This window comes from Oncorhynchus gorbuscha, linkage group LG12, assembly GCF_021184085.1.
Source record: "Oncorhynchus gorbuscha isolate QuinsamMale2020 ecotype Even-year linkage group LG12, OgorEven_v1.0, whole genome shotgun sequence".
Taxonomy (NCBI): Eukaryota; Metazoa; Chordata; class Actinopteri; order Salmoniformes; family Salmonidae; genus Oncorhynchus; species Oncorhynchus gorbuscha.
Genome location: NC_060184.1, coordinates 21,168,193 through 21,188,477, shown reverse-complemented (window position 1 = coordinate 21,188,477; position 20,285 = coordinate 21,168,193). Strand labels below are relative to the sequence as shown.

General features: G+C 41.4%; 1 long non-coding RNA gene and 1 pseudogene across 1 annotated transcript; one reads left to right on the top strand and one right to left on the bottom strand.

The window, feature by feature from the left end:
• Positions 1 to 4,305: 4,305 nt before the first annotated feature.
• Positions 4,306 to 9,303, bottom strand: LOC123990689. Its single transcript, XR_006830689.1, has 3 exons — positions 8,738 to 9,303; positions 4,684 to 4,818; positions 4,306 to 4,586 (listed from the first exon to the last, which is right to left on the bottom strand). It is a non-coding gene; the product is annotated as an uncharacterized LOC123990689 (long non-coding RNA).
• LOC123990687 lies at positions 8,483 to 15,328 on the top strand (annotated as a pseudogene).
• The last annotated feature ends 4,957 nt before the right edge of the window (positions 15,329 to 20,285 follow it).

Genomic DNA, 20,285 nt, shown 5'->3' with positions numbered 1-20,285 from the left:
CATTATAGTCCAACCGTTGTAAACGAGAGTTTCTATTGGACAAATTCACATGTTTATCCCCATTTCGTTCCGTTTACGAAACGTTTTTCAACCGAATCGGCGGAATGAATACAGCCCTGATCGCGCACAAACAGTTCACTTTCATAGCCACATACAAACAGCTTATTGTATTCGTTCTCGCATCTACGTGCTCTCCTCTCACATTTTCCCGTTGCTTGTGGACTTCAATGCACAACACATCAGCTGCCTGTGACCTACCGAAAACTTTTCCATATCATAACCGCTACATCGTTGTCACCATATTAGCTTCATAGTCAACATAGCTAATAACGCGTTAGTAAACCCCCTACAATCATGCAGTATAGTCAGTAAACAGTTTAGCGGTTAGACCGGTGGGCCCCGGTGGCAATAAATTTGTAACACCAAAAGCTTACCTTGACTTGGAAGAGTTCCACCGGGGTAAAAACAGTTTCAAGTTGGATATTCGCGCTTTCAAACCACTTGAGCCACAGACTCCAAGTAAATGTCGTGATGCTGGGAAAATTGCGCACAACATTGCACAGGTCTTATTTTCACGATTTGGACATGGATTCGCTTTCCAAAACGAATAAACATGTGGAAATGTGAGTAGCATTTTGTATACCCAGTTGAATTAGTTAGGGAGCGTAAACAAAGTACAAACTTGTTTACATTCGAATTTCAATAGCTCCTTGGTCATGTGTACTACTTGACTCAAACAAGGTTCGAAATGTCCACTGACTACCCTTCTGTATTGCACACCCTTTGGTTCGTTCATTTTCGTCTCACACGTTTTTACATACATTTTTCTAAATTTCAATAGCTCCTTGCTCATGTGACCTAACTTCCAACAAGGTTCAGAATGTCCACTGTGGGCCTACACATTGCACACTCTTTAGTTTGTCCATTTTCATCTCACACGTTTTTACATGAAATGTAAAATTTTTACAATTTCAATAGCTCCTTGGTCATGTCACCTAATGACTTCAAACAAGGTGACTGCCCTTATATATTGCACACCCTTTAGTTTGTCAATTTCCATCTCACTCAATTTTACATACATTTTTCAGAATTTAAAACTTCAATAGCTCCTTGGTCATGTGACCTACTGGACTCAAACAAACTTCAGAATGTCCACGGACTAGCCTTATATATTGCACACTCTTGTTTGTGTTATGTAAAATCAGACAGTATAACGTACCTTTTTTATAGTTTTAAATTTCAATAGCTCCTTGGTCATGTAAATTACACACCTAAGAAGCGTGCATTGAATATACACCCATATTGCATAACCTCTAGTCATGTATCTTCTATATTGTTGTACATTAATATTAGTTTGACAATTAGTGGGTTCAGTGTTGTGTTAACCCTTTTCTTTCATATTTATCTACAATAATTGGTAGTTCTAAATATTTATTTTTATTTTGCCATAGTACACAATAGGAGAGAGACAGATAATATCTCCTTTCATCGTTAATATCAACCATAAAGGAAAAGGGCAAAGTACGAGAGTCATGTTATTGTCATAAGGTGAATGCACCAATTTGTAAGTCGCTCTGGATAAGAGCGTCTGCTAAATGACTTAAATGTAATGGAAATGTAATTGTCCAAAGCAGGGATGGAGAGTGAGCTAGTGAGATAGGCTGCAGTGGGTTTGCTGGGAAATACACATACTGAAGATGTAACCACAGTAATGGTGGCCAGAAAATCAATGAATGAAAATTGAATATTGAAAAATTAAACAGAAATTACAGACCTCTAATCTTTTCTAACATGTCAACAGACACTTTACTTCAAATAAGTACAAATCATTTCACAGTGTTAACTTTCTCTTTATCCCTGGTTGATGTACATTTCAGAGCCTCTTCAGTGTGGATGGGGTATAGCATACATTTTCAACAACACAGACAGCACTTCCAGTTTGTGTTCTTCACTCTGAACTCTTTTGTCTTCATTCCTAGGCACAGCACATGAAACCACCATTCGCATGCTAAAAATTCAATCTAAAACAAAACTAAGCATAACACGTTATAAATTATATAAAATATCCATGCAGTATGACGAATCAAATCAAATTTATTTATATAGCCCTTCGTACATCAGCTGATATCTCAAAGTGCTGTACAGAAACCCAGCCTAAAACCCCAAACAGCAAGCAATGCAGGTGTAGAAGCACGGTGGCTAGGAAAAACTCCCTAGAAAGGCCAAAACCTAGGAAGAAACCTAGAGAGGAACCAGGCTATGTGGGGTGGCCAGTCCTCTTCTGGCTGTGCCGGGTGGAGATTATAACAGAAAATGGCCAAGATGTTCAAATGTTCATAAATGACCAGCATGGTCGAATAATAATAAGGCAGAACAGTTGAAACTGGAGCAGCAGCACAGTCAGGTGGACAGGGGACAGCAAGGAGTCATCATGTCAGGTCGTCCTGGGGCACGGTCCTTGGGCTCAGGTCCTCCGAGAGAGAGAAAGAAAGAGAGAATTAGAGAGCATATGTGGGGTTTGTAAGTCGCTCTGGATAAGAGCGTCTGCTAAATGACTTAAATGTAATGTAATGTAATGGGTGGCCAGTCCTCTTCTGGCTGTGCCGGGTGGAGATTATAACAGAACATGGCCAAGATGTTCAAATGTTCATAAATGACCAGCATGGTCAAATAATAGTAAGGCAGAACAGTTGAAACTGGAGCAGCAGCATGGCCAGGTGGACTGGGGACAGCAAGGAGTCATCATGTCAGGTAGTCCTGGGGCATGGTCCTAGGGCTCAGGTCCTCCGAGAGAGAGAAAGAAAGAAGGAAAGAATTAGAGAACGCACACTTAGATTCACACAGGACACCGAATAGGACAGGAGAAGTACTCCAGATATAACAAACTGACCCTAGCCCCCCGACACAAACTACTGCAGCATAAATACTGGAGGCTGAGACAGGAGGAGTCAGGAGACACTGTGGCCCCATCCGAGGACACCCCCGGACAGGGCCAAACAGGAAGGATATAACCCCACCCACTTTGCCAAAGCACAGCCCCCACACCACTAGAGGGATATCTTCAACCACCAACTTACCATCCTGAGACAAGGCTGAGTATAGCCCACAAAGATCTCCGCCACGGCACAACCCAAGGGGGGGGGGGCGCCAACTCAGACAGGATGACCACAACAGTGAATCAACCCACTCAGGTGACGCACCCCCTGCAGGGACGGCATGAGAGAGCCCCAGTAAGCCAGTGACTCAGCCCCTGTAATAGGGTTAGAGGCAGAGAATCCCAGTGGAAAGAGGGGAACCGGCCAGGCAGAGACAGCAAGGGCGGTTCGTTGCTCCAGAGCCTTTCTGTTTACCTTCCCACTCCTGGGCCAGACTACACTCAATCATATGACCCACTGAAGAGATGAGTCTTCAATAAAGACTTAAAGGTTGAGAGCGAGTTTGCGTCTCTGACATGGGTAGGCAGACCATTCCATAAAAATGGAGCTCTATAGGAGAAAGCCCTGCCTCCAGCTGTTTGCTTAGAAATTCTAGGGACAATTAGGAGGCCTGCGTCTTGTGACCGTAGCGTACGTGTATGTATGTACGGCAGGACCAAATCAGAGAGATAGGTAGGAGCAAGCCCATGTAATGCTTTGTAGGTTAGCAGTAAAACCTTGAAATCAGCCCTTGCTTTGACAGGAAGCCAGTGTAGAGAGGCTAGCACTGGAGTAATATGATCCAATTTTTTGGTTCTAGTCAGGATTCTAGCAGCCGTATTTAGCACTAACTGAAGTTTATTTAGTGCTTTATCCGGGTAGCCGGAAAGTAGAGCATTGCAGTAGTCTAACCTAGAAGTGACAAAAGCATGGATTAATTTTTCTGCATCATTTTTGGACAGAAAGTTTCTGATTTTTGCAATATTACGTAGATGGAAAAAAGCTGTCCTCGAAATGGTCTTGATATGTTCTTCAAAAGAGAGATCAGGGTCCAGAGTAACGCCGAGGTCCTTCACAGTTTTATTTGAGACGACTGTACAACCATTAAGATTAATTGTCAGATTCAACAGAAGATCTCTTTGTTTCTTGGGACCTAGAACAAGCATCTCTGTTTTGTCCGAGTTTAATAGTAGAAAATTTGCAGCCATCCACTTCCTTATGTCTGAAACACATGCTTCTAGCGAGGGCAATTTTGGGGCTTCACCATGTTTCATTGAAATGTACAGCTGTGTGTCATCCGCATAGCAGTGAAAGTTAACATTATGTTTTCGAATAACATCCCCAAGAGGTCAAATGTATAGTGAAAACAATAGTGGTCCTAAAACGGAACCTTGAGGAACACCGGAATTTACAGTTGATTTGTCAGAGGACAAACCATTCACAGAGACAAACTGATATCTTTCCGACAGATAAGATCTAAACCAGGCCAGAACATGTCCGTGTCCGAATTAGCCATCCATTGTGTTATATAATAAATTGTCTTGCATGCCATCACTGTTGTCAAAAGATTATAAACATGTTAAATAAAGTTACTAACCCAGTCAGTCTTTGGGCCACATGCAGGTTCTTTGTCAGTGGCACACATGAAACAGTTCTTGGCTTTGTTGAACTCTGAAATCATAGGCATGAACTGAACATATGGCTATCCCACACAACTACATCAAAATAGATAATTTACATTTACTTTGAATTAAATGTCATTACATACCAGACATTTTTAGTAAATCCTCAGACATTTCCTTTCGCAGATGCTCCATGTGTTTTTTTGTGAAGGTTCTATATCAATTTGGGAGGGGATGTTGGGGAAGTTCTGTGCAACTTCCTTGGCCATCATCAGTGTTCTCTTTTTTATGTAAACATAATGGAATTCTGATTAGTTATAGGCAAATAAATACGCAGGCCAAAACTGTATACTGATTTCCTTATCAATATAATCTAATAGAGGTCATTTCCTTTATACCCCATTCTACACACAGCCTAAATTATAGGCACTGAACCATTTACAGGAGAATAATAAAAGTAGCATGTAGGATCCAACCCTATCACAGAGTGAATAAATGTAGAGCATTTGTAGGTTTTAATAAATAAAAATATTAAGTGACAGCTTCATCAGTACGTGCTTAAAGAAAGTCATATCACAAAGATCACAACTGACAGTTTCCAGTCGAAGTCTATGACAATCGAGAATGAATTGTAAGCAGTGTGTTAAAGTGTGTTTGTCAAAATAATATCTGAAAATGACAATTGTTGAACATAATACTTCTATGCAGTTGAGGAATATTACATGTATCAACACTACATGTAGGACGGACATAAGACATTCCCACATACAGTAAACACATGCATAGAGGCATTTTTCAGCTCTGATTTTACCAGTCAGAATCCAGAATGGATATGACAATGTGGCAGCACAGGACGTAATACACCCTTACAACAATCTACTTTTTGATCTTCTTTACTTCTTATTTGGTAAACTGCTACTGTGTGTCAAGAAAAGAGCCCCAATTAGGGGTTAGTGTACTCCAGTAAAAAAAAGGTCTGGTTTAGATGAAAAACTATTGCCCTGTGTCCCCGTTCATAGGGGCATGAGAGACTAGTTAGTGGTAGAATTGAGTTGGCACTTTATTGGCCCAAATAACCACAGACCCAGGAGGTTGAGTAATTAGTATTTTTCTTTTTTTGCATTGACGTATGGTGTCAAGAATAGGATCCAAAGTGTTAGGAAATATTTGTTAAAATCAAATCAAATTGTATTTGTTACATACACATGGTTAGCAGATGTTAATGCGAGTGTAGCGAAATGCTTGTGCTTCTAGTTCCGACAATGCAGTAATAACCAACGAGTAATCTAACCTAACAATTCACAGCAACTACCTACTACACAAGTGTAAAGGGATGAAGAATATGTACATAAAGATATATGAATGAGTGATGGTACAGAACGGCATAGGCAAGATGCAGTAGATGGTATCGAGTACAGTATATACATATGAGAAGAGTAATGTAGGGTATGTAAACATATAAAAGTGGCATTGTTTAAAGTGGCTAGTGATACATGTATTACATAAAGATGGCAAGATGCAGTAGATGGTATAGAGTACAGTATAAACATATGAGAAGAGTAATGTATGGTATGTAAACATTATATTAAGTGGCATTGTTTGAAGTGGCTAGTGATATTTTTTACATACATTTTTCCAATATTAAAGTGGCTGGAGTTGAGTCAGTATGTTAGCAGCAGCCACTCAATGATAGTGGTGGCTGTTTAACAGTCTGATGGCCTTGAGATAGAATCTGTTTTTCAGTCTCTCGGCCCCTACTTGGACCTCGTCTTCTGGATGATAGCGGGGTGAACAGGCAGTGGCTCGGGTGGTTGTTGTACTTGATGATCGTTAATGGCCTTCGTGTGACATCGGGTGGTGTAGGTGTCCTGGAGGGCAGATAGTTTGGCCCCGGTGATACGTTGTGCAGACCTCACTACCCTCTGGAGAGCCTTACGGTTGTGGGTGGAGCAGTTGCCGTACCAGGCGGTGATACAGCCCGACAGGATGATCTCGATTGTGCATCTGTAAAAGTTTATGAGTGCTTTTGGTGACAAGCCAAATTTTTTCAGCCTCCTGAGGTTGAAGAGGCGCTGCTGCTCCTTCTTCACCACGCTGTCTGTGTGGGTAAGTCGCTCTGGATAAGAGCGTCTGCTAAATGACTTAAATGTAAATGTAAATGTGTACCAATTCAGTTTGTCTGTGATGTGTAAGCCGAGGAACTTAAAACTTACTACCATCTTCACTACTCTCCCGTCGATGTGGATAAGGGGGGTGCACCCTCTGCTGTATCCTGAAGTCCACGATCATCTCCTTTGTTTTGTTGACGTTGAATGTGGGGTTATTTTCCTGACACCACACTCCGAGGGCCCTCACCTCCTCCCTGTAGGCCGTCTCGTCGTTGTTGGTAATCAAGCCTACCACTGTAGTGTCGTCTGCAAACTTGATGATTGAGTTGGAGACGTGCATGGCCACGCAGTCGTGGGTGAACAGGGAGTACAGGAGAGGGCTCAGAATGCACCCTTGTGGGGCCCCAGTGTTGAGGATCAGCGGGGTGGAGATGTTGTTACCTACCCTCACCACCTGGGGGCGGCCCGTCAGTTGCATAGGGCGAGGAACCCAGGGTCTTGAGCTTGATGACGAGTTTGGAGGGTACTATGGTGTTAAATGCTGAGCTGTAGTCGATGAACAGCATTCTCACATAGGTATTCCTGACTTGCCTAGTTAAATAAAGGTACAATTTTAGATAATTTTAGATAAATAAATACAAAAAAACTGTAGACCCTGCCACATACCACAAGAGGTATGTGTTTGAAGTTAGTAGATCATATGACCAAACTAGCTAGCTGCATTTTCTAAGTAATTTAAGTGAAAGTAAAACATTAAATAAAAATATATGTAGTTAGCTCTCTCTCTCCCTCCTTCATTTTTTATTAATTAATTAGTTCAAAACTGTTCAACTTGTCTTTCTCTCTGAGTCAACTAACATTACTCACCACATTATGTATTGCAGTGCTAGTTAGCAGTTGCTTATTCTTTCAGTACTAGATTCATTCTCTGATCTTTTGATTGGGTGGACAATATGTCAGTTCATGCTGTAAGAGCTCTGATTGGTTGGAAGATGTCCTCCGGAAGTTGTCATAATTACCATGTAAGTCTATGGAAGGGGGTGAGAACCATGAGCCTCCTAGGTTTTGTATTGAAGTCAATGTACCCAGAGGAGGACAGAAGCTAGCTGTCCTCCTGCTACACCATGGTGCTACCCTACAGAGTTCTGTTGAGGCTACTGTAGACCTTTATTGCAAAACAGTGTGTTTTAATGTGAGAACGATAACTTTAAATGTTTCATTATTTTTATGAAATTCACTGAGGATGGTCCTCCCCATCCTCTTCTGAAGAGCCTTCACTGTTGTACACTGTTTTGACTGGTTTTAACACAGTTGCAGCAGACAGTATTTTTTCAGTGACAACACGTTTGTGGCGTCCATCTTCTGTTTACGCACAGGTGTTCAGTGATGCAGATAGCTAATTAATACAGGTAGTCAACTCTGTCTTCCGTAAACAAGCAATGTAACATGGAAATATGGCAGCGTGGGAACCCTAACCCTATAACGTTGTGTATCCAAAACCTTATCGCAAGTGATGCATGTTAATGTTCAGACCGAGTGTCAGGGCTCTTATCAAAACTCCCCCATACAGAAGACACCTTTTTTCTTATTCTTATGTGTGATTGTAATGGAACTGAGAGTCGTGATCAACGGCTATGAAATTCCTTGCTATGAATTTAACTCCATTGTCCTGGAGTTAATTTCTTAGCAAGGGAATTCCTAATGTATTGTGATGTGTTGCTCTCATAATGCTGATAATCTCCTTTTTTAAAGTTATGCAAAATCAAATTCTACAACTACTGCCTCATCCACAATGTCCAGAGAGACTTTATTGTGCAGACTGGAGATCCAACTGGGACTGGCTGTGGTGGAGCATCTGTCTATGGGTCAGTCCATTTCATCAGCATCAATGTCTAAAATCATCACAGCTGTTTTTTAATAATTACAGGAATGTTGAGAGGTGAAACGTGTCAATGTGCCCTGAGCAAAGCACTTAAACTTGCCTGAACGTCAGACTGTTACCATTGATTTTCAGTCTGACCGAGGTAGCCCTTAAAAATACGCAATAGTCTCTATAATCCAAAATGTTGAATACAATGATATTTACACTTACTTTACCAGTTGTACATGCTGTTGATCCTTTTGGCGGTAAGAGCAGGATATAGGGTATTCACAGGCGAGTGTTGTTTACTCAACTTTTTTTCAGCGCCGGTATGTCGCTTGTGTTTTAGACCCATTGCACAATATGTAAACAAAGCCGAATGCAACTGAACGTAGTTGACCGAAGCATGTTTCCTCATAATCAGCTGGAAGTGTTTGCTGTCTGTGGTTCGGTTTCTCATGTGCGAATTGCAACAGTATTGAAAATAAAACCGGATACAAATCGATATACAGACCAGTGTACTGAAGGTCGGGTTGATAGCATTTCCCTGTGGATCTTTATATCAGATTACTTCCGACATAGGGGAAAAAAATCAACGGAAAAAGTTAGACCAACATTCTGATTTGTAATGGGACTGTTCGGCAATGCTGAGCCTACATGTTAGAGACGAGTGTGTAAGTATTTCACTCTTGGATTCCAAAAGAGGCTACACTTAAACCCGAATTGCTCCTGTAATTCGCTCTGGATAAAAGCGTCTGCTAAATGACTAAAATGCAAATGTATTGATGTCTTTTCTATACCCTCAGTAAACTCTATGGAGACCAGGCCAGTTTATTTGATGCGTCATCTCTCATTTATCACAGTGTTAATCTGCTAAATTGTAATTATTCGCTCCTATGGCCTATGTACTGCCTACCTCCTCATGCCTTTTGCACACACTTTATATAGACTTTCTTTTTTTCTACTGTGTCATTGACTTGTTTGTTATTGGCTTGTTTATTGTTTACTCCATGTGTAACTGTGTTGTCTGTGTCACATTGCTTTGCTTCATCTTGGCCGGGTCGCAGTTGTAAATGAGAACTTGTTCTCAACTAGCCTACCCGGTTAAATAAAGGTAAAATAAAAAAAATCATGGTTCTCAGGTTGGTAAAACTGCCATCCAACTCCTCAGTATTTTGGGCTCCCAAGTGGCGCAGTGGTCTAAGGCACTACAGACACCCTGGTTCGAATCCAGGCTGTATTACAACCTGCCGTGACTGAGAGTCCCGTAGGGCAGCGCACAATCGGCCCAGCGTCGTCTGGGTTTGGCCGTCATTGTAAATAATAATTTGTTCTTAACTGACTTGCCTAGTTAAATAATGGTTCAATTTAACTGCAGTTTGAAAACAACAAAGTTAGCCTACTGTTTCGAGCAGGATAGCAAGTGTCTGAAATCTCAGAAATGTTCAGGTTAGCTTACTTGTGCTGTAACAATCTCTTTACCCCCCCCCCCCAGTTCCTAATCACCTCTGGTGAGGTCCACACTGTGTTAGGTGAGGTGTCAGAGAGTATTGGCGTCTTGGATGAGATCAATGACACCTTCGTTGATAAGGTCTTCATCCCTTTTCAGGATATCAGGCCAGCAGATTTCATTTCATCATGAATAGCTCCCATACAGAGGTGTAGATGCAATGACCTACTCAGACATCCCAGTATAAAGTGAGGAGAAGAGAGGTGTGAATGATTTTCTCAATACCTGAACAAAAGTAGCTGTGATGTTACGTTAGATTTTTTGATGTCATGTACTGTACACCTTTTGTTGATTTGCAAAGTCAAACCCTCTTTGGTGTGCAGAGTGGTCGTATTGGAGCAGAGGAAGTGATCAACGACACAGATGGTAAGGAGGCTGAGGAGCTGGATGAGCTGCTGAAGGAGGAGGCGGCCAAGACCCAGGCCATCCTTCTGGAGATGGTGAGATGGGGGTCTTGTGGTTCTGTCCACCTAGCCTTGTAGAGGATGCGCATACTTTCAGGCGTGATGGCAGAGCAGATTTTGTAACACTCCACATTACCACTTTGTGTACTGATTGATGTTGAAGAACACAACACTAGTTATTTAGCTGGTAAACATATTAGTGTTGTAAAGATTATATGGTGGTTTTATGAGAGTTTTGTGGTTTGAGACGTTGTTGTGTGTATGTGCTTGTGTAGGTGGGAGAATGTTCTGTCTGTGTGTAAGCTGAACCCAATGACTATAGAGGAGGACCTGGAAATCATCTTCTCTCGCTTCGGACTTTCACCCTGTCTATTTCAACATACTGGCCTCCATGACACTACTATACATATTTCATTAGAAATAGACCTAGTCCTAACCATTTAAAAATAGAAAGGAGACTTGGTAGAATATTGGTGTATTATCTTATATTAACATGTTCTTATTTCTGTACAGCTGTGAGATCATCAGAGACTTGAAGTCAGGAGAGTCTCTGTGCTATTCTTTCATTGAGTTTGAAAATAATATGTTTGGTGTTCACTTGATTTTTATATGTACCATGAGTTAGCATTTAGTAATTGTAGCCCTCTTTAAACATTGAACAATGACCCACTCATATTCACAAGTCCAAATCAAGACTAAGCTAAAAGGAGATTCATTTTGGAACCGTTTCAGTGCAGTTATGCAGAATACAAATAGAGGGCACCAGTTAGTCAAAATTGAGAGTACACATGAATTCACTTGAAAGGGTTTTGTTTACTGAATTGATAGGTTGTTTCCTTATTCACTATACACATAAGGGCTCAGTTTTCCCTCTTTTATATATAATTGATGTAATTTCTCTCCACAGGAGGGGGACTGTGAAAAGGCCTTCTTCAAGATGGACAACGTGCTCATAGATGACCGACTCGTACATGTGGACTTCAGCCAGTCTGTCTCAAAGATGAAATGGAAAGGCAAAGGTAATCCCTTATTAAAACATAACTCATTAACTTCCTTTTAATATTTTGGGTTTTTCAGTATTTCCATTATATATACTTTCAGAGACTTTACGCCTCAATCAGGCACTTTAGCTAAAGGATGTGCCATTTACCTTCTCTTCTAAGTAGAGAAATTAACAAGGTCTTTGGTTTTCTAGGTGGGAAGTATACAAAGGATGACTTCAAGGCCTATGAAAAAGAAGTGGGATACAAATGAGCTTAAGGATAAAATCAAACCCAAGCCAGAGTATCCTTAAATGTTTTTATATTTTGCTATTCATATGAAGTGAAAGATAGGGGTTAGAACTGTGTAAAATAACTAAACTGTGCACCATTTCACATAGCAATCAGGTTAGAGAGGTCAACTATTGTAAAGATGTTTCTGTTGGAGGAAATTAAATTTCTCTGGAAGAAAGTGTTTCTCTTTGAAATGTTGTCTTGGCAAACCTTTTAAAGAATTACTCTCTTTACTTAAGTTTTACTTAATGGTCCCAAAAGCTCCAAGTACGACCTGCTTTTAGAGGAAGAAGGAACAAGCCATTGGCATGCTGAGAAGAAACATAAAGACAAGAAGCACAATCACTCAGACAACAAGGACACCAGGAAGTCCAAGAAATCCAAGGTTGACTGAAAATGTCTCCCCAACTCATTGTTTGTGAAAAATGTCATTTGTTTCACAATAATGTTCAGTCAGAGCATTAGAGTAAGAATATATGAGAAAGCATGGCTCATGTGATTTGGGTATGGCCTATTATTTCAACAGTTGTGACACCAGTCACTCCAGCTACACAGTCATTCCGCAGAGTATAACTCCAAAGATTTCTATCTAACCTTTCTCAAATGTCTTTGTCTCCCATGTTATACCTACAGTGGGACAGGGAGGAAACCCGGCGGGAGAAAAAGACAGACTGGCAGCATTCTCACTCCAGGGAAAGAGACGACGGCGATGACCACCATAAGCACAGCATGTCCCATGAAAAGCACCGCCCGGAGGGCCTTGACAAGGGCCACAGGGAGAGTAGCCGTAATCACTCACCCAAGAAGTCTAAAGACAATGAGAGGAACAGACACCGATGATGAGAGAGGAATGGGATTGAGGTCCGTTCCATTTCAACTTCCACCAATTATGGATTTGGAAATTCCTCTTTAAAAATAAATGTCCGTTCTTTTCATGAATTGACTAAATTTAAATGGAATTGGTCCTCCCAAATACCTGCCTCTGTGGCCCCTACTACCCTACCACGACCACCCATGTCTGGGAGAGCAGAACCAGGGACTCATCATGACTAAAACCTCGGCAGTTAGTAAGGTTGTGTAAGTATATTTGTTTTTTAGTTTGACTTATACCTACCCCACTTCTCTTTCTCTGTTCATCGAAGGGGGGGTGAATAATTTGTTTTCCCCCCATGTTTGTCTTTGACCTTTTACTGTAGTTTCTTACAGATTTTATAGAGTAAATCAATTAAGTGGGCATGGAAAACATGAGTTGTGTTTCTGAGTGAGTGCACTGCAAAGGGAATTCCCTGTGTAACCCTCTCCACGAGGTCGGCCAGTGTGATATCACTGAAATAGCATGATATCTCACCTTCCACCTCGCTGCGTGAAAACAAGTGGGAGGAAGCTATGCTAGCTGAAAGTTATGTGGGCTACATCTCTAAATGAGGGATCCTCTTTTGGCGACAGTTTTAAATGTTTTGGGTCTGTGTATCTTGGCAGTACTGTCAGGAAGGGTATCAGTTAGCCCAACCTGAATCCTGTGTTGAAGTATATTGGGATATGAGGGGAAAACCAATAGAGAGCTAGGCTATATTTAATTCGATACAGTCCTGACCAAAAGTGTTCAGAATAATGTTTTCAGCCTTGGCAGTCATAGAAGAATAGCACAGTGAGGGTTAGTGTGTGCAGCTAGCGAACAGTCGTTGAGTTTTCCACAGGGCCTCTCCTTGTGCAATGCTGTGGGCCACCACTTCTAGCCCCCTCTGAGTTCCCTGAATTAAAGCACGAGAGACCCAAGTCAACATTCACCATATTTGGTCTGTTGACATTTGGAATCATTTCACATTTGGTTGTTTCTCAGAATGAGATGCCAGTTTGAAGCTTCCCAAAATGGGTTGTTTTTAACTTGTACTGAGTGTGGGGGTGGGGTGGTGGTGGAACCAGATGGCTGTTGAAGCCGGTGAGGTTTAGCGTGGTTCAAGTTGTAAAAAGACTGCAGATAGACAGAGGTATGTTTTGTTTTCCACCCCCATATCTAACCACTGTCAGACTTCCCCAACAGCCCACAGTACCTGAGTGAGAGCAAATTGCACTTGACAAAAGGAGTGAACCTAATGGCACTGTAGAAAGCTAAATCATGAGCAGACAGTTGTAAGATCCCACGGTCAGAAGCTGATTCCCATCATTGACCAGAATTAGGAAGAACTTGGGACCAAGGGAAGTGTACAGTCAGTCATGCATTTTGTTCTACAGATAGCTGGGTGTACAAAGTGAAATGTCTCCCCACTGGGCACACACTGGTTGACTCAATGTTGTTTCAATGTAATTTGTCAACGTATTGTGGAAGCATATGTGGAAAATAAATTGAAAACAGTAGTTTGATTGGATTTCAAAAAAAAGTAATCTCATTTCAACCAGCATTGTAAACACTGAAATTAGGGTAAAACTTCACTAACAGGTTGTTACATCAATGTATTTAAGTCAGTCAATCTAATTCCAACGTAATCATCAGAACTATATATACATTGAAATTGTGTTAAATACCACAAATAAACGTTAATCATTTTCATACTATATTGGGTGGTTGAAATGGTCGAATTTCATATATGATTAGGCATATTTTATTTGGTCATATTTTAATAGTAAAATGGTATGTTTGAATCAACGTCATTATTTTAATGTCATGCCAACAACCTAAATAAAGAGATATTGAAATAAAATGTGAAGCTACAGTCCAACAGTTCCTGCCAGAACATTGCCTCCTACTGGTACATGAGGGGTAACGCACTTCAGTGAGAACAAGTCTACCATCCAGATGCTGACATCTATGTACTAAAGCCTTGTTCACACTGCAGACCGTAATGCTCAATACAGTTTTGTTATAAGTGACAAACTCGGATTTGTAATTTGTTCGGACAACAGTCATTTGCTAACATGGCTACGCTAGTTGTCATAGTAATGACTGGTATTGTGCACAGTGATTTAACCTGATTGGTGGTGCTCATGCTTCCTATCACTCAGAAGTTCTGTAGAAGACTAAGGTGACAATGCCTGCCATGGATGTTGCTTTGAATGTTCAAAAAGATAAGATGAGCCAACATTCAAAACTAGTCCTTTTTGTCTAGCCTCAGCAATCAACTAGCTGGGTAGCTGTTTAACTTTTGAGCACATTTACTAATTTGTTTGTAAGCAGTTAACAAGCTAGTTAGCTACCACATGTCCCTAATATACAGTGCATTCTGAAAGTATTCAGACCCCTTGACTTTTTCCAGATTGTTACATTATAGCTTTATTTAAAAAATGTATTAAATACTCCCCCCCCCATCATCAATCTACACACAATGCCTCATAATGACAAAGCAAAGACAGATTATTTTTCCATATTTAAAATAAACGCTGAAATCCCATCACATAAGTATTCAGACCCTTTACTCGGTACTTTTTTGAAGCACATTTGGCAGCGATTACAGCGTCAAGTCTTCTTGGGTGTGATGCTACAAGCTACGCACACCTGAATTTGGGGAGTTACTCCACTTCTCTGCAGATCTTCTCAAGCTCTGTCAGGTTGGATGGGGAGCATCGCAACACCGCTATTTTCAGGTCTCTCCAGAGATGTTAGATTAGGTTCAAGTCCGGGGTCTGGCTGGGCCACTCAAGGACATTCAAAGACTTGAAGCCACTCCTGTGTTGTCTTGGCTGTATGCTTAGGGTCGTTGTCCTGTTGGAAAGGTGAACCTTTGCCCCAGTCTGAGGTTCTGAGCGCTCTTGAACAGTTTTTTTTATCAAGAATCTCTTTGTACTTTGCTCCTTTCATCTTTCCCTTGATCCTGTCTAGTCTACCAGTCATTGCCGGTGAAAAACATCACCACTGCATGACGCTGCCATCACCATGCTTCACCATAGAGATGGTGCCAGGTTTTCTCGACGTGACACTTGGCAGTCATGCCAAAGAGTTTAATCTTGGTTTCATCAGACCAGAGATTCTCCCCCGATTGCTCAGTTTGACCAGGTGGCTACCTCTAGGAAAAGTCTTGGAGGTTCTAAACTTCTTCCATTTAAGAATGATGGAGGCCACTGTGTTCTTGGGGACTTCCAATGCTGCCAAAATGTTTTGGTGCCCTTCACCAGATCTGTGCCTCGACAATCCTGTCTCGGAGCTTACCATCAGTAACACATTACGCCGCCAGGGACTCAAATCCTGCAGTGCCAGACGTGTCCCCCTGCTTAAGCCAGTACATGTCCAGGCCCATCTAAAGTTTGCTAGAGAGCATTTGGATGATCCAGAAGAAGATTGGGAGAATATCATATGGTCAGATGAAACCAAAATATAACTTTTTGGTAAAAACTCAACTCGTCGTGTTTGGAGGACAAAGAATGCTGAGTTGCATCCAAAGAACACCATACCTACTGTGAAGCAGGGGGTGGAAACATCATGCTTTGGGGTTGTTTTTCTGCAAATGGGACCAGGACGACTGATCTGTGTAAAGGAAAGAATGAATGGGGCCATGTATCGTAAGATTTTTAGTGAAAACCTTTCATCAGCAAGGGCATTGAAGATGAAACGTGGCTGGGTCTTTCAGCATGACAATGATCCCAAACACACTGCCCGGGCAACGAAGGAGTGGTTTCGTAAATAAGCAGTTCAAGGTCCTGGAGTGGCCTAGCCAGTCTCCAGATCTCAACCCCATTGAAAATCTTTGGAGGGAGTTGAAAGTCCGTGTTGCCCAGCAACAGCCCCAAAACATCACTGCTCTAGAGGAGATCTGCATGGAGGAATGGGCCAAAATACCAGCAACAGTGTGTGAAAATCTTGTGAAGACTAACAGAAAACATTTGACCTCTGTCATTGCCAACAAAGGGTATATAACAAAGTATTGAGATGAACTTTTGTTATTGACCAAATACTTATTTTCCACCATAATTTGCAAATACATTTATTTTAAAATCCTACAATGTGATTTTCTGGATTTTTTTCTCATTTTGTCTGTCATAGTTGAAGTGTACCTATGATGAAAATTACAGGCCTCTCATCTTTTTAAGTGGGAGAACTTACACAATTAGTGGCTGACTAAATACTTTTTTGCCCCACTGTATATATATATATATATATATATAAGGTATTTCTGTTTTTATTTTTAATACATTTGAAAAAAAAAAAACCTGTTCACTTTGTCAGTATGCGGTATTGCTTGTAGATTGATGAGAAAAAAAACGTAACAATTTTAGAATAACGTAATAATCTGGAAAAAGTCAAGGGCTCTGAATACTTTCCGAATGTACTGTCAATGAAAACCGTACCGGTTGATACATTTTTTCAAATTCAATGTATTTTCAACGTCGATTCCACATCCCAATACTTCGAAGGAACGTTAATTCAACCAGTGTGTGCCCATGCAGTGAGTGGATCAGTTGTAAGAGCTAGGAATGTATTTGTATTTGCTAGACAATAACGTATTCGATCAACAATACAAATCTGCTTAAATGTTAGAACTTCACCCACTTTCAAGATGTTCTTTTCTACTTTGTTATACAAGACAACCCGTTATAGAATAAATGGCCTGATATCTATTGTTTCTTATGTGCATGACTGTGCATGAACTTGGTGATTTGGCATCTGATGTTTTCTAGTGTTGATATCTACTGTGATACAAAGTGTTTGTCAGTTCCAGGAAATGTATCAGGTTCTTTTTAAAGGTTCCACCCTCTCACGTATTTCCACTGTTATCAAATAAATATCAAACGGCTCAGTGAAAGTGGCGAGGGCGGGTCCTCCTGAGACGTAGAGCCAGTGGGTGAGTAGGAGGAATAGAGCTCTCATTTGCGTTGCCTCCACAACTGTCAAGTGATATTTGATTGCCACGTCTTGAGGTTAGTCACAACCACGGTGCGTCCTTTATTGAAAGGGGGAGATCAAGCTGATCCTAACTGTTATAGGCCAATTTCTATTTTGCCCTGTTTATCAAAAGTGTTGATAGTCTTATACTCAGCTGGCCCCTCCCAAGATGTTGTGTTAATCGCTCTGCAACAAAGCTTTCTTAGTGTCCAACAAGCTTTCTCTGCCCTTAACAGTACTCCAAACACCTCCAAAATAAAGGTAATGTGGTTTGGTACAATGCCCCTCTCCCCACCGGTGTGATTACTACCACTGAGGGTTTAGAGTTTGAGGTAGTCACCTCATACAAGTACTTGGGAGTATGGCTAGACGGTACAATGTCCTTCTCTCAACACATATCAAAGCTGCAGGCTAAAGTTAAATCTAGACTTCGTTTCCTCTATCGTAATCGCTCCTCTTTCACCCCAGCTGCAAATCTAACCCTGATTCACATGACCATCCTACCCATACTAGAGAGACGTAATTTATAGATCGCCAGGTAAGGGTGCTCAAGCGGCTAGATGTTCTTTACCATTCGGACATCAGATTTGTCACCAATTCTCCTTGTAGGACACATCACTGCACTCTATACTCCTGTAAACTGGTCATCTCTGTTAACCCGTCGCAAGACCCACTGGTTGCTGCTTATTTATAAAACCCTCTTAGGCCTCACTGCCCCCTATCTGAGATACCTACTGCAGCCCTCATCATCCACATACAACACCCGTTCTGCCAGTCACATTCTGTTATAGGTCCCCAAAGCACACACATCCCTGGGTCGCTCCTCTTTTCAGTTTGCTGAAGCTAGTGACTGGAACAAGCTGCAAAAAACACGCAAACTTGACAGTTTTATCTCCATCTCTTCATTCAAAGACTAAATCATGGACACTATTACTGACAGTTGTGGCTGCTTCGCGTGATGTATTGTTGTCTCTACCTTCTTGCCTTTGGTGTTGTCTGTGCCCAATAATGTTTGTACCATGTTTTGTGCTGCTACCATGTTGTTGTCATGTGGTGTTGCTACCATGATGTAACAGTATAGACTTTATGTCAGTCCCCTCGCCCCGACCTGGGCGCGACCAGGGACGCTCTGCACACGTCAACAGTCACCCAAGGGGAACCACTACTTCAAGGTCTCAGAGCAAGTGAAGTCACCGATTGAAACACCACTACCGCGCACCCCCGCTAACTAGCTAGCCATTTCACATCGGCTACACTCACCCCCCTTTTGACGACCTCCTTTTTCCGCAGCAACCAGTGATCCGGGTCACGGCACCAATGTAACAGTATAGACTTTACGTCCGTCCCCTCGCCCCGACCTGGGCGCAAACCAGGGACGCTCTGCACACGTCAACAGTCTCCCTCGAAGCATCGTTACCCATCGCTCCACAAAAGCCGCGGCCCTTGCAGATCAAGGGGAACCACTACTTCAAGGTCTCAGAGCAAGTGACGTCACCGATTGAAACGCCACTAGCGCGCACCACCGCTAACTAGCTATCCATTTCACATCGGCTACACTGTGTTGTCATGTGTTGCTGCCATGCTATGTTGTCTTAGGTCTCTCTTTATGTAGTGTTGTGGTTTCTCTCTTGTCGTGATGTTGGTTTTGTCCTATATTTGTTTTATTAATATTTCTTTGTAGGCTGGTATTGTAAATAAGAATTTGTTCTTGACTGACTTGCCTAGTTAAATAAAGGTTAAATTACTCGTTCATACGCCTACAGCTCAATGTGCTCAAGCCGCCCATATGAGTCATGTGATGATCATGTTGTAGCCTGTTGTCGATGGTGTCACACGTCATGATTACCTGCTGTGTTCCTTCTCCATTTCACCAGTGTGTGGAAGAAAAACCATAGCTTTAAAGGAACTGAAAGCACAAATGTTTTTTTTCTTTCTCCAATGGTGTAGATCTTACTCACTCACTGTGTATTTACAGTACCTGATTGAAAGTACACCAAGAGGATAGACCAGTAATCAACCTGGGAGGCAGAAACCTATGTTTAGATAATGTACTAAACCTTTATCTTTGTAAAGACCAAACACTTGAAACTGCACTAAAAAGCACTCATTCATTCCCTTTGTAGCATATCCATCAAAATAAACCAAATCCACTTGCTCTGTAAAATGAACCCTCTACTTATTTGATTTAGATTAGATTTATTAGGATCCCCATAAGCCAAAGCCAATGGCAACAGCTAGTCTTACTGGGGTCCGACACACAACGAAAAATACATTACAGACAAATAACTTATCCACTTATTCTCAGTACATGCAGGTAGATAAGGGATTGTAAAGACACTTTCCTTAGAATCTCTACCAGTTTAACTGCTGTATGTGGGAACTGTTCCTGAGAAAACCGCTGTCATGCATGGCCTACGAGGATGCCTCACCCAAACCAGAAATGTATTGATTTATGAAACATATTCATGAAAATATTCTGTAAATATATCAATCATCAAATGTCTTGTTTTGTCATTAAGTATCTCAAGCATCCACATTAAGAGGTAACTAACCTACTGTATTGTGTCACAACACAATTTTAATCAGCTGAATAAGGTTAACTGTACATTGAGCATTATGCTGTGCTGTAAGCATGCATGCAAAATATTTTAACTGTAGCTTGGGTGACCATCATCTGTTGTCCACCCAACTCCTTTGTAACATGACACTATATTGTCCAAATACATGTATTCAATATTTGTCATACGTTTTAAGTCTCATGCAAATATGTAGCCTGGGT